Source organism: Gracilinanus agilis, chromosome 1, assembly GCF_016433145.1.
Source record: "Gracilinanus agilis isolate LMUSP501 chromosome 1, AgileGrace, whole genome shotgun sequence".
NCBI lineage: Eukaryota > Metazoa > Chordata > Mammalia > Didelphimorphia > Didelphidae > Gracilinanus > Gracilinanus agilis.
In genome coordinates, this window is record NC_058130.1 from 146,978,021 (window position 1) to 146,992,506 (window position 14,486).

At 38.7% G+C, this 14,486-nt stretch overlaps 1 protein-coding gene across 2 annotated transcripts in view; it reads right to left on the reverse strand.

Moving 5' to 3' along the window:
• Positions 1-14,486, reverse strand: part of PRKCB (protein kinase C beta) — a 707,688-nt gene that overhangs the window by 67,197 nt on the left and 626,005 nt on the right. The gene's annotated exons all lie outside the window — the stretch shown is intronic.

A 14,486-nucleotide genomic window follows, 5' to 3' on the forward strand; every position in this document is an offset into this window, starting at 1 on the left:
CCAGAACACAAATTATAAGAAAGAACAAATAAAAAGAATTTTTCATGTGCAGAAGTTAGAAAGGGAATTTCTCATTAATGAGAAATCCTTGATTTTAGGTGATTTGGTGCAAATCATTGCATCCATTTAATCTCCCTACAGATTCAGTTTCTTCATCTGTAAAATTAGGGGGTTCCTAACTTTTTGGGACGTGTCTTTGGCTCTCTGATGAGGCCTATGGGCCCTTTCTCATAATTGTACTTTTTAAAAATCATGACAGAAAGAAATACTAAATTTTAGTTTCATGAAAATAAAGATGTAATTTGTTTATTCTCCAAGTTCACAGCACAGACTCCCTGGTATTTGTGTGCCCTGGTCTAACCCAATTCTTCCCATTCCATTGTATAGTAGAAGAATGTGGGGCCTAGTAGAATCAAGGAAATTTGCCCAAGGTCACCAGAGCTAGTCAGTGGCATATCTGGTACTTGAGTTTTATTAAGGCTGAAGTCGAATAAGGGAAGATGTACTTTTTTATCTATGCTAATGCCATAGGCTCTTTCCACTTAGTGCTAGGATATCTATCTTGTGTTTATCTTGGACTGGAGAAAACGGAGTAGAGAAGAAGCTTTTTGCTCCTAACATCCTGTGTTTTTTTTCATGTTCTTTTTTATCACCAATCTTTAGATCTATTTTTAATAATAATCATAATCCTTTACAATTGTACAGTAGTTTTACAGTTCACCAAATTCTTTCATTTATTATTGTATTCTGACAATAGCCTCGGAAGGTAAGTAGGGCAGGGATTATCATGACCATTTAACAGAAGGGGGAACAGAGGCTCAGAAGGGAAAAGTGAGCTCTGGATCAGAAATGAGGAGACATAAATTTGTGCTAGTCAGTGTAAGAGCTGAAACTCAAACTATGGTCTCCTCATTTTTGGTCCAGAGCTCTCTCTCCTTTATACCATGCTGCTGATCCAATGTGGAAAATATTTTATCATTCTCACATCACAGGAAAGAATGAGATTTACAAATCAGCATCAAATTAAGGCTAGGGATGCTGAATTCAGGTTAGGCACATCCAAGGGGAACTTGACCACTGATAAGACTACATTTTTTTCACTGATTCTATTTATATTCATCTCTGGCCACCAAGTTCTTTGCTATCATGGTCAATGGCACCATCAGAGGTGAGGAATGGGGTGAACACAGGAAGGGAGAAAAGGTAGAGAAAGGTAGTCAAAAGCCTGGGGACTTAAACACAATCTATGTCATGTACTCCATTGCCTCCTGAGATGAAGATGAGTTCTAAAGGAAGATAGGGACTCTACAAAGCAGAGCTGAGAAGACAATACATCCCAGGCATGGAGGATCAGAAGTCTTTGCAAAAATGCAGAAAATACATGTGGGAACAGAGAATGGAAAGGAAGCTAGTGTGGCTGAAACATAGAGTGCATGGAAGATATTAACTTATACTAAGCCCTAAAAGGTAGGCTGGAGACAGATTCTGCCAAAGAGGAGAGTTTGAGTCAGTAGAAATTCATTAAAGGTTATGGAGGAGGAGAGCGACTGGTCAGAATGGTCCTTTTTTGTCTTTTTGTCATCAGTATCCTGTTCAGGAGAGATGCTTATTAGTCATTTGTTGAACTGGATGAATGATCTCCAACTCTCAACTCAAAGATCCTATGACCTACTCTCTTTCAATTTCTAGATGAAGCAGAGCCCTAAAGAAAAGAAGCAGCTTGCTCAGCATCATAGCTAGTCAGTGATCCACCCAGAACTAAAACCATTATCTCCTGACTCAACAGATGCAAACTGGTGGGGGCAAGGTAGATTTCAAAGGTCTGGATGAGGTTATGGGCCAGTGCCCTGGAACATAGGTCATGTTCTGTTCCTGTTCTAGGACTGCTATTCCTGGACCAATTTCAAAATGCCCCAGTTAATGGTTTAATTAGGAGAAAATCCTTGACACTTACATAAAGCCTTCCCTATGAGGAAAGAAAAATTTAAAAAAATCCAAAAAAACATGGTAATGTGTGAGTAAGGGGAACTGTGGGGCCAAACCAGATCCTAAGGCTTCTTTCTCTGGTCCTGAAGTGTTAAGGTGAGGCTAAACAGAAGGGCAGAGGGACACATTTCCTCACCTGCACAATAGGTTTATCTACTTAAAGAAAAATTGCAATATTGAGGTAGTTCACACCCATCCTTTCAAACAAAGTTGTTGTTTTTCATACCCCACTTAAAGGAGATTTTTTTAAAAACAGAAATTGATATAGTAAAACAAAAAACAAGATCTGTTACTTTGTCTTTCTGGGTCATGGCTATGTCCTTTGCTTGGGTGATCAGAGGACACAATGCCTTCTTTAGTTCCAGTCATGACTAAGGGGAAGAAGCATGGTCGCTCTTGCCTGCAAAGCATGCAAGTCCCATGGATGTAGTTGAGAGGGCTTCATCTTCTCTCTCAGCTTCCCCATTATAAGGTAGTCTGGATATATATCTTAAAATAAGGGCCCCAGATTTGGGGTAAAAAGATCTGGTTCCAACTCTGGCCAAGTCCTTGAAATCAAAGATTACTGATTTAGAGCTGGAAAGGATTTCTAGAGCCATTTAAACCATTAAATTCTCATTATTGGAGATGTAGAAACTGTGGTCCAGAGAGACTGAGATTCATCTAGGGTCACATTGGCAGTAAGTTGCAGAGATGGAATTTGAACCCATGCCATCTGACACCAGATAAATTACCATACTCTGTACTAGCAATGTGACCATGAGTGAGTCCTTTAACTTCTTGAGCGTGGAGCCAGTTTCATCATCTATATTATGGGAATAGAAACATTTGTCTTAGCTGCTTCTCTGCTCAACTTTGGTGGCTCTATATTAATATTACCCTTCGAATCAAATAAAAACTTCTCCCTGGTATTTATAGCACTACATTTCCTGGTTCCAACTTCTTTGCAAACCTTATAATGCAACAATTCACATCATGCCCTCTTTAGTTTCACTAAATTTGCCTTCTTGCTGTTTCTTACATACAATTATCTATCTTTTAATTCCGTACCTTTTCCCTGCCTATCTCCCCACTTTTTTTTCTCTCCCTTTAAACCTAGATTGCAATCCTGCTTTACTTCAGCCTCTGAGAATTCCTGGTTTCCTTCAAAGTTCAAGTCTAATGTCACCTTCTACATGAACACCTTCCTTAGGCTGCCCCTCCTCCAGCTGCTATTGTCTCCCAATTAAATCACCTTGCATTCATTATGTACACACCTATGTATATATTTTGTCTCACACTACAGAATTTCATCAAACGTTCATCAAGGGCTGAGATCATTTTGCCTTTGTCTTTGTATCTCCAATGCCTTCCATGGTACCTGGCTCATAGTAGTTGCTTAAGAAATGCTTCTGATGCATAGGGATGTGTGGAGAAAGAGTTTTATAAAATGCAAAGCAAAAAGGAAATATGAGTTATCGATAATACTATTGTATCTTGTCCCCCTGACACCTTCTAGGACTGTCCAACTTGGATGTCTCACCATGGCATGGGGGTGACCTTGAGTTTCTGAAGGCTGGGCATGGAATACAAGTTTGGGAAGGTTGTTATTTGTTGGAAAGAAAGGCTTCAAGGATAGCTCCCTGCAGACTGTCTACTTAAGTAAGGAGAGACTTTATGAGAAATTTTTTGGTCCTGGCCACTCATGAAAGAAAGAAAACTACCAACTGGCCCAAGGCATTATGAAGTTCCCCTTCTCATTCTCTAGTGATAGTGGCAGAATTAATGAGTGGAGAAAAGCAAGAAGAGGATGCTATGGATCATATAGTTTTTAGATGATCTTTAGACCTTAATTTAACTATTGCTATACCAAAAGTGAAATCTTTGTCATTGACTAGTGAACTGACTTACTCCTGGGAGAATGGAACCACATTAATTCTGATCTTCACTCAGGGTAGGGGATAATAGAGAAACCACCCACAGGCTCCACAGGTAACCAAGTAGTTAAAAAGATCTTGAGAAAGTCTCCTAGGTCATTGAGTAAATACTCGAACTGCATGGTGGGCAGCTTGGTAAAAGGGAAAGTGCTCTCACTCTGGAACCAGACACTTGGGTTCAGATCTTGTTACTGACACTGGCTATGTGACATTAGGTAAAGCCACTTAATCTCTCTGGGTTTCAGTTTTCTCATGTTTAAAATGAAGGAGGGGTCAGATTAGATAGCCCCTGAAGTCTTTTCTAGTACATCTCTGATCCTATGACAAGAATTGCATAGGGTTATATGTGGATAAGAAAGTCTATACCTTAGAAGCATTCTCCACATTATAAATTCACAGATTCATTAAAGTATTCCCTCACTAGAAGCTCAATGCATTTTATCTGTACACCCCCAGAGTCAGTCACTGTACTACGATGCACTTAGCAATGAATGAATGAATGAATGAATGAATGAAAGATTTTTCATTTTTGAAAACTAGTCTTCTAGACTATGTTGAGCCAATGGGAAAGGAGAACTGTACTTTGCTGTGAGGGCTATGAAATAATTTCTAGAGCTGACCTCTGTCATCCCTCACCTACCTTTAACAAGAAGACGCTTTTTCTCCATCAAGCATTTCAACCCTGGACAGGAAACAGTACAACTTCTGAATTGTGAGGCAGTTGGATTTTCATAAATAAGGTAATGTAGTATAGTGGACGGTATAGTAGTTATTAAAGGACGAAAAGACCTGATTTGAAGTCCAAGTTCTCCCCCTTTCTAGACATTGGATAATTCAACCCAGGCAATATTTATTGAGTTGAGCCTACCATTTGCAAAGCACCATGATAGGTAAGATGCAAATACAAAGGTAAAGAACACAATTGGGACCTGTTCTCAAGGAATTTATGCTTTAGTATCTTTCTGGGCTTTTGAATAGGATATGAGAGACTTTAGAACCTGTGATTTACAATGTTACAACTGGGAGGTGCCATTTATATTTTTAGATAAGTAAACTACATTCTAAGTTCTATTCAAGTTCAAAATTCTATCATTCTTTAAGATCAAAGATCTCTTCTAATTCCAAAATCTTGTGATTTTTCAGATCTTTTGATTTAGGTAATGAGCACCCTAACATCTTTATCACTTTAAGCTCTAACTCCATGACTACTCCATGATATCTAAACGAGTTCCTATACATCCCTCAGCAGTTTACCTTCTACTCCTCAGCCCCATATAGGATGTATGTCTATGACCACTGACAATCTTTCTAAACCAGCAGTTCTTAACCTGGCACCTATAAATTAATTTTTAAAAATATAATCATACTTCAATAGAATTTACTTTCTTTTTAATTCTATGTATTTTATACATTTAAAAACAGGGTTCCATGGGTTTCATCAGATTGCCAAAGGCATCCTCGAGATAGAAATGGTTAAGAACCCCTGTAAATATAAGCCATAAATCAGAGAAAGTAAAAGCCCTGTTTGTTCCTCCAGAAAAATTCTTGTCATGAGAACTGAGTCTCATGCATTTAAAATGGAGCCCATTTAACTTGAATTTCAAAGGGCTCTCCAGCGATTCATACATTCGGATGGGTTAAGTGTTCCTGACCTAAACCATGGTTGGTTAGTTCTTAGTCACTGGCTGAATCTAGGCCAATCTCATGGATGGAAATAATGGGAAACTCAGTGCCTGGATCCTGAAAAAAGCAGATAAAACAGAGCAAAGAAACACTGGCTCATTAATAAGCCTTGTCTTAATACCTCATCCCAGATTCTGAAATGCCCTGTTTCCCCGGTTTGGTGAGCTCTTGTTAATGACTGTTTCTCTGTAGAAGCTGGGCTTTAGGGAACGAGTGAGATTTGCATCTTTCTAAACTCTGACAGTCGATTACAGAAAGTGCGAACATGCTGTGTGTTTGTTGTCATCTTTTAAAATAAACTTTGAATCATTTGAATTCTATTAATTTTTGGTCTTTTCTGTTTCATAACAGGCAGAGCATTAGAGTATGTTATTAAGATTTCCCCTCCCCCTTTCAAACCCAATTAATGCAATTATAGTAATTAGAAAAAACATCAGGCTACTCCAAACACAGGGCATCTCCAATAGGGTCATACAACAGCCCTGGGGGAAATAGAATGTTTCATAGTGATCAACCTGATTTCTAAAGGTTTGTATAGCTAAATACCTTTCACTAAGGAATTTCAAAACAATATTGGAAATAACATATCAGCTCACTAAATCACTTTAGAGGGTAGAAGAGGGAAGGAGGAGCACTTCTAGCTGGAAAGTATCTTCTTGTTCAGCCATTTCAGTCATGTTTGATTCTTTGTGACCCCATTTTGGAGGAGGGAGGTTCTTGGCAAAGATACTGGAAATGGCTGACTATTTCTTTCTCCAGCTCACTTTGCAGATGAGGGACTGAGGCAAACAGGGTTAAATGACTTTCCCAGGGACACACAGCCAGTAAATGTCTGGGGCAGGATTTGAACTCATGAAGATGAGTCTTCCTGGTTCCAGGACCAGTGCACTCTATTAACTGTGCCACCTAGCTGCCCAGAAAGGATCTCAGAAATAATATAATCAAACTTAGTTTTATAAATGAGGAAGCTGAGGCCCAAGAGGGGAGGGAAGTAAGTTGGGCAAGATCTACCCAGGAAAGAACCATAGCTACTGTTTAAAATCAGATCTTTTGACTCCCAGACTAGTACCATTCCAACTTCCTACATACTGCTGCCCACACCAGAGCTATAGGAGATAGGGAAGGGATTATTATCTCCATATTAAAGAAACTGAGGACCTTGAAAGATAAAATTAATTTGCCTTTATCTTGTGGCAGAGGTAGGATTAAAATTCAAACCTTTCTTTTGTGACTCCTAATCCCTTCTTTCTAGTATAAAAAACTTTTTTCTCTTTTTTTTTTCTTGCTGAATGGACATGAGTTTCAATTTCAGATTAACACAAAGGCTGCATTCCTCACCTATAAAAATATCTTTTATTAATGCATCTTTAAGGTCTTTTTAAAGGGTCTTCTTAAAAGAAAGAAATTTATTTATTTATTTTTAAGGAAGATATTTAAATCAGTCAACAAGTTTTTGCTAAAATCCTACAGCCCGCCAGGCATTGTGCTAGGTGCTGGGAATAAAAGATAAGAATATCTAGAGTAGATACAAAATAATTACACAGTGATTGGAGGGGAGGAGGGGGTCATTAACAACTGGGGAATCATGATTAGCTTCTTGAAGGAGCCTTAAAATGAGCCTTAAAGGAAGCTAAGAGATGCAAGAGATGGTGGTAAAGAGGGAGATTATCACAAGCTTGGGAGACAGTCTGTCCAAAGACAAAGAGGCAGGTGGTACCTTATGGCACAGATCCCTGGGTGTGGAATCAGGAAGATCTTGAGTTCAAATTTGGCTTCAGGCCAAATTTCTCTATACAGGACCCTGGACAAGTCACTTAACCTCTTTCTGCCTCAGTTTTTTCAATTATAAAATAGGAATAATAATAGCATACACCTTCCAAAGTAGGCTGTTGTGAGGATCAAGTCAGATATTTGTAAAATGCTTAGCACAGTGCCTGACACATTGTAGGTGCTTAATAAATTCTTGCTTTTGCTTTCCTTCTATACAGAGAAGAATTAGTACAGTTTGGCTGACCTGTAGAATGAGGGAGAATAATTTGTAATTGTCCCGGAAAGAGAAGCTGGAGCAAGACTATGATGATGAGCTTTAAATACCAAAGAGAGGAGTTTGTATCTTATAATAAGGGCAATGGGGAGCCACTGAAGTTTCTTGAAGAGGGAAGTAACATGAGCAGACCAATAATTTAGGAGCACCAATCTAAAAGATGTATTGAAAATGGATTGATGAAGAAAGAAATTGGATGTGAGTTCAATTAGGAGGCTCCCACAATTTTCTAGGAGAGCCTGGACAAGAGTGGCTACAGTATAAATAAAGGGAAGGAATCAGGTCTGAGAGACATTGAGATGGAATTGGCAAGCGTTAGCAACTGATTGGCTATTGGGAGGGGTGGGAGAAAAGAGTAAAGTGTCAAAGATGACTCCTAGGTTATAAAAATATGTAACAGGAAAAAGCATCATTTTCTCAACACAGAAAAATTAGGAGAGGTAGATTTTGAGAGAAAGCTATGTCTTGCATGTACATAGATGCTTGCATGTTGTCTCCCCCATTAAAATGAAAGCTCCTTCATAGAAACTCTTTTTCTTTGCCTTTTTTTGGTATCTTTGGGGCTTAGCACAGTGCCTGACATATTTCAGATGTTCAAGAAATGCTTGTGGACTTGATTTTTGCATGGTTGAGTTTGAGACAACTATCCAGATGAATGTGTCCCAAGGACAGTTAAAGAAGCAAGATAACACGAGATATCATGGAAGATGAATGACATAATGGAAGTAAATCAATTATGAGGAAAAAATTTAAATTAGTAATTATCAGTTAGGGAAATAGAGAAAATTTCTACTTTAGTCAAACATATTAGCAAAGTTAAACCTGTTTCTTAAAATCACCATCTGGAAGTTGAGTGGTGACATGTAAAGGCTACATTTTTTACTTTTGATTGGCGAACCCTCTACTGAAGTTCTCAAAGAAGAACCTTAGATCTGGAAGGAAATTTGGAAACCATAGGGTTTAACTCACATCTGAACAATAATTCCCTCTTCAATGTATTTGACAAGAAGTTATCTGAAACCTATGACTTACTTAGCTCTGCCAAGGGTACATCAAGGCTAAATAGTCCCCTTTACAGGGGCAGTGGAGAAAGCATGGGGCTTGGAATCAGAAGACTCCACTTTATAAGTTCAAATCTAGCCTCAGATATTTCCTAATTGTGTGACCTTGGGCAAGTCACTTAACACTGTTTGCCTCAGTTTCCCCATGTGTGAAATGTCCCAGAGAAGGAAATGGCAAATCACTTCAGCATCTTTCCCAAGAAAACCCCAAATTGGGTTACAGAGTTGTACCAACTGAAAAAATGACTGAATAACTGATTGAATTCTTTGTTACAATTTCTGCACATAACTCTTATTCTACCCCTTATAACCAAGTAATATAAGTCTATTCTCTCTTCTACATTTTGCTTGATTTTTTTCATAAGAATGACATGAGAGGCTTTGTAAAATACTTGAATACATTGTTCAGATACTTAAAGATGGTCATCATCTCTCCACTAAATGCTTCTTCAAGCTAAACAAATATGATGACTTCCTCCAAATTATCTCTATAGGGCAAGATCATGAGGTTATAGTACTGATTATTCCTTTCTTATAAATGTCTTTCCTAAAACGTGGCATCCAGAATTAAACATAATACTTCCAAAGTGGTCCTAACCGGACAGGAACATGACAAGAAACCTTCTGAATCCCAGATGATTTGCCTCTCATTAGCCTAAGCTTGAATTATCTTTTTTGGCTATCATTTCACATTGTTGACTCATTGAGCTTGAAGTCCATTAAAATCCCCAGATATTTTTTTTTTCTGATCAACTACTATTGGCCATGTTTCACTTATCTCCCACTTGTGAAGATTTCCTTGAATCTGTGTAAGATCAGATTTTTTCTATTAAATCTGACCTTGTTTTCTTGCTTGTAAAAATATTTTGAGATCCTAACTCTGCCATCTTTATAGTTTTGTGCCACCTGCAAACTTGATAAACAATGGCACCTATACCTTTATTGCAGGCATTTATGAAAACTATCAAATAACACATGGCCAAGAGTACATATCCATAAGGCATCCAAAAAAGACCTTCTTCCATCTGACATGGATTCAATTTCAGTTTAGGTTGGGTCATTCAATCAACACCTAACCTACCTAATTATATTATAAGATAGCCCATATCTCTTTGTTATTTTTTTCTTCATAAGAGTTGGCATGAGAGGCTTTGTAAAATATTTGACCAAAATCTAGACAGACTATGGTAATAGCATTATCTTAACCTATCAGGTCTAATAGATCTGTCAGAGAAGGAAATGAGGTTTGGCTGCTCTCCATCCCCACCCATTGGTCCTGATAAACCATACTGGTTGTAGTCATTGCTTTCTTTCCTAGCTGTTCATTATATACTCTTTAACTAATTTAATTATTAAATCCAGAATTTAATTTGGGATCAAAACTGAACTTTGTAGTTTAGTTTATAGGATCTCTTTTTTAAAAAGACCAGGTCCACATTTATTCTTCTGCAATTATATGGTACCTTCTCCCTTTCACCATGAACCCAGGCATTCTCTACTGCCTCACTGTGGTGTGGAGATGAACCCTGAATTCTAAAAAAAAAATTCCAGCCAACCACAATGTCTGCCCAGTTCTTCCCAGCTGGAAAGACTTCAAGAAGCGGGTCTGGCAGTGGCTTAGGTCTCTGTCATCTGAATGCCATCCTAGATGAAGGTAGAGAGCATCATCATCAACTGGCTGCCAGTTGGTGAGTTATTGCGGTCAGATAGATATCCTAATTACTACTAAGGCTGGAGAGGCGATGATCTATGTATTGAGTCCCTATACTCATAAAACTGCTCATCTAGTGAAACCTGGCGCATAAGTGTTATTTTGGCAGGGAACGAAGGTAGAAATGGAAGAACACTTGAATTTATATTTAAGTAAAACCTATTGCCCTAAAGTTAAACCCATTGTTTAAAGCTAGAGTTTGGATTTGGGGCAGAAACAGACAAAGGCTCCACTTTTTATCTCTGATTGGGAAACATCATCACATCAAACACACTCATCCAAGCAGAGCTGCTGCTCACAGAGTTTAAAGGGCAATTTGATTTGGCACAGAATGTTATACTAACAGAATTTCATCTCATTAAAATCTGAGTTGAAGCTTTTGGCCTGAGATAGATAAACAATGTTTTCAAATAACAGAATTACTGCAAATCTGAGACTCATGAAGAGCCTTATTTTATTTTATTTTTTTTTTTGGAGCAATTCATCACTAGGGCCCCCAGAGTGATGTGAGTAATGCAATATGATTCGGTGATCTACGTGGGCCATGAACATGACATTTAATTAAGGATAGTATTAAAAGTAAATGGGGAAGAAGATCATTGCTTTGTCAGCCTTCCAGTACCCTGTTCCCTTATTTCAAACTATTGAGTGTTTCAACCACCTAATCACTTTCTCTTTACAAAGAACAAACACGGAAGCAGCGAAGATGACCATTTTCTTCATCAGAAACAATACAGTTAGGTCCAGGGGAGTGAGGAAAACTATGGGGACTGGCAGAAAGTCAGGGCAGATGGATATAGTCTATGAACCTTTGTTAAAATGACCACATATACCTCTCCATGTTGGGATTTGAGGTTTCTTAGCTATATAAGGAAGGAACAAGAAAACTTCCTTTGCCCTCACCTTGGGTGCCATTTTTTTCCATAGGAGTATGTCCTAAATGTTGACACTTGTACCTGCCAGATGAGCAGTGGGCATGAAAACCTGTTTAAGGTTTTATTCACCTTTTAAAGGGTTTCAGATGGAAGTTATTCCTTAATTTAAAAAATTTCGAATTTAATGAATACGAAAAAGAACATTCCAGCATATAAACTAGATCAGAAAGAAGGATTACATATGGAACAATAAATCTGCATTACATACAGCTTGTTTTTTAAAGTATATAATAAATTTAACATGCTGCTTTCAAACTTGTTCTGTTAATCTGTTTCCCTCTGAACCTCCTTTTCTATAAGTGCTCATTTTTCAGTTGCTGTATTCCTATACTTTGATAAGAGCCTATAAGTCAACTGACTGTACCCCAAAAATTTCACATCAATAAATTTGGTCTCAGAAACATGATTTTTTGCATGGGCATCCTTCTGGTGGGTTACCACTAAGTGGCCCACTTAGAGAGTGTTTGCTGCTAAATGGTAGGGAAGGCAGAACATGCCTCAAATTACCATTTAACCTAGCACAATATTCTGCATCTAGGAGTTCATTATTTTCTTGGTTGAATTGAACTGAATGATTTCATTGCCTTCTTACTTTACAGGGTGATTGTGAGGATCAAATGCCTCAGCTTCCTTGTTGTAAACTAAGGGGGTTGGACTAAGTCATCTCTGAGGTCCTTTCCAGATATATTTGCGGAAATTCAGTTCAAATGAGATAATCTATGGAAAACACTTTGCACACCATAAAGTGCTATATAAATGTCAGTTACCATCAGTATTATCATTTGTTATTGATTAAGTTTTCCTACCAGTGCCTCTAACAAATTTGTAGGGAAAATGAAATTGTCAGCTTCAGAAGAGTTTATCCAGAAGTGTTTCTGGATCGGTTGCTCAGGAATTGGAACACAGCATTTAAAAAGACAAGTTTCAGGGTTCAATTCCCTTTTTGACCAGTTAACTTCACAGGAAGAAAAATACTCCACTCTATGCCAATTTATCCACTCATTCTTCAAATGGGTATATTAAATACTTGCTAAAAACAAAGTGAACATTCTGAATCTTGGCCTCAGAGCAACAACTTAAACCCTGCCACAGACTGACCCCTTAATTCCACTGGGCCATTTTGGGAATTTCGACTATTAATCACAAGGAAGGCAAACCAAGGGTGTGACTGGTTAACAAAGTGGAAAGAATCACTGGACATGGAGTTAAAGAACTTTAGTTTGAGACCTTGGTAAGTCACTGAATCCCTTTGGACCTCAGTTTCCTCATCTGGAAAATGAGTAGTACAAGCAAAGTCCCTTTTGATGCTAAATATAAGATCTTATGATCATTCTTAATCCTTGGAAACCAATCCGGATCCATACTTCACTGATGGTGGGCATGAAGGACTACCTGGGAATAGGTTATTTCTCATGCCACAGAAACATCCTCATTCTGGAAGCTCACTCTGTTCCTTGAATTACTTCGCCATTTGAAACCTCCCTCCATCTCCTGCCTCGTCTCTGAGACCTCTCCTTCTGATTGTGTGGTCTCTATTTTAAAGAGGAGTCTAGTCTGCTCTCCTGACATCTCCATAGGACTTAGTTTACCATATCCTTGCAGAGGGTATCTTCCTCATCTCTCTCCCTACTTTTTCAGCTCCCTTTTATGTGTAATCTCTTCCCATTAGAATATGTTTCTTAGGGGGCAGCTGGGTAGCTCAGTGGATTGAGAGCCAGCCTAGAGACGGGAGGTTCTAGGTTCAAATCTGGCCTCAGACACTTCCCAGCTGTGTGACCCTGGGCAAGTCACTTGACCCCCATTGCCTCCCCTTACCACTCTTCTACCTTGGAGCCAATACACAGTATTGACTCCAAGATGGAAGGTAAGAGTTTAAAAAAAAAAAAAGAATATGTTTCTTGAGGGCAGAGACAGTCTTTCTCTCTGCTTGTATTACCATTCCCAGCACTTAATGCAAAGCTTGACACATGATAAGGACTAAATAAATTCTTGTTGACTGACTGGCTGAAAAACAGTAAAATTTTTAAATGCTGTTTTCTGGTAATGGGACCATAGGTACAAAGTTGGGGAGTGAAGTTAGCCTTATCCTCCTGGTGGAAATAAAAGAAACTGCATGGCATGGCAGAGACCTTCTTGGGACCAATTAGGCTCAAAGGGGCAAGGATCATCTCTTACCTAAACATTTTTACCTTCTCTCTTTCTCTCATGCTTACGTAGTATAGGGTTTTGCCCAAAAAAGGACCTTAATATATGCCTGTGGACTTCAAGAGAATGATAATAACAATAAGGTACATACAGGGTTCTCTGGTTTGCAAAGTGTCTTTTTTTTCATATTCCTTTAGGGGAAATAGTTTAAGATGAGAGAAGAAGATCTCTCAGCTCAGAGGAATCAAGTTCTAGCCAGTTAGAAGTGGAAGGTTGGACTGGAATGCAGGTCTTTTGATTCTGAGGCCAATAATCTTTCTACTATACCAAGCTGAACTTTCTTAACCATGAAGCTTCCAGGCCCCAGTGACAGACCTGCTGCCATTTTCAGTCAGGGAGAATATCATTCAGAGAGATGCATAGGTTACTCATTATTGAGAGAAGCCCTGGGGAAATGCCTGAGAAATTCAAATATGTCTATTTTCCTACATCTATGTCCTCTCTCCTTAGCTAGACTTCAAGCTGCTACTGGGCATAATAATATCAATCAACTTGCAATTCTTAAGTCCCTCCTGTGTGCCAGGCACTGTGCAATAGTCCTTTCCCTTAAAAAAAACCTACTTGCAAGGGGGCAGCTGGGCAGCTCAGTGGAGTGAGAGTCAGGCCTAGAGGCAGGAGGTCCTAGGTTCAAACCCGGCCTCAGCCACTTCCCAGCTGTGTGACCCTGGGCAAGTCACTTGACCCCCATTGCCCACCCTTACCAATCTTCCATCTATAAGACAATACACCGAAGTACAAGGGTTTAAAAAAAAAAAACAAAACAAAAACCTACTTGTAATCAGGAGAGAGAACATATAAAAGAAAAGTCAAAATACATATAAATAAATATGAAGTAATGGGAGAGGGGAGACTTACAATTGTGAGCACAGATAAGTGGGGAGCTGAATAGAATGTTGGATGTGAAGTCAGGAAGACCCGAGTTCAAATTCTGCCCCAGATACTTAT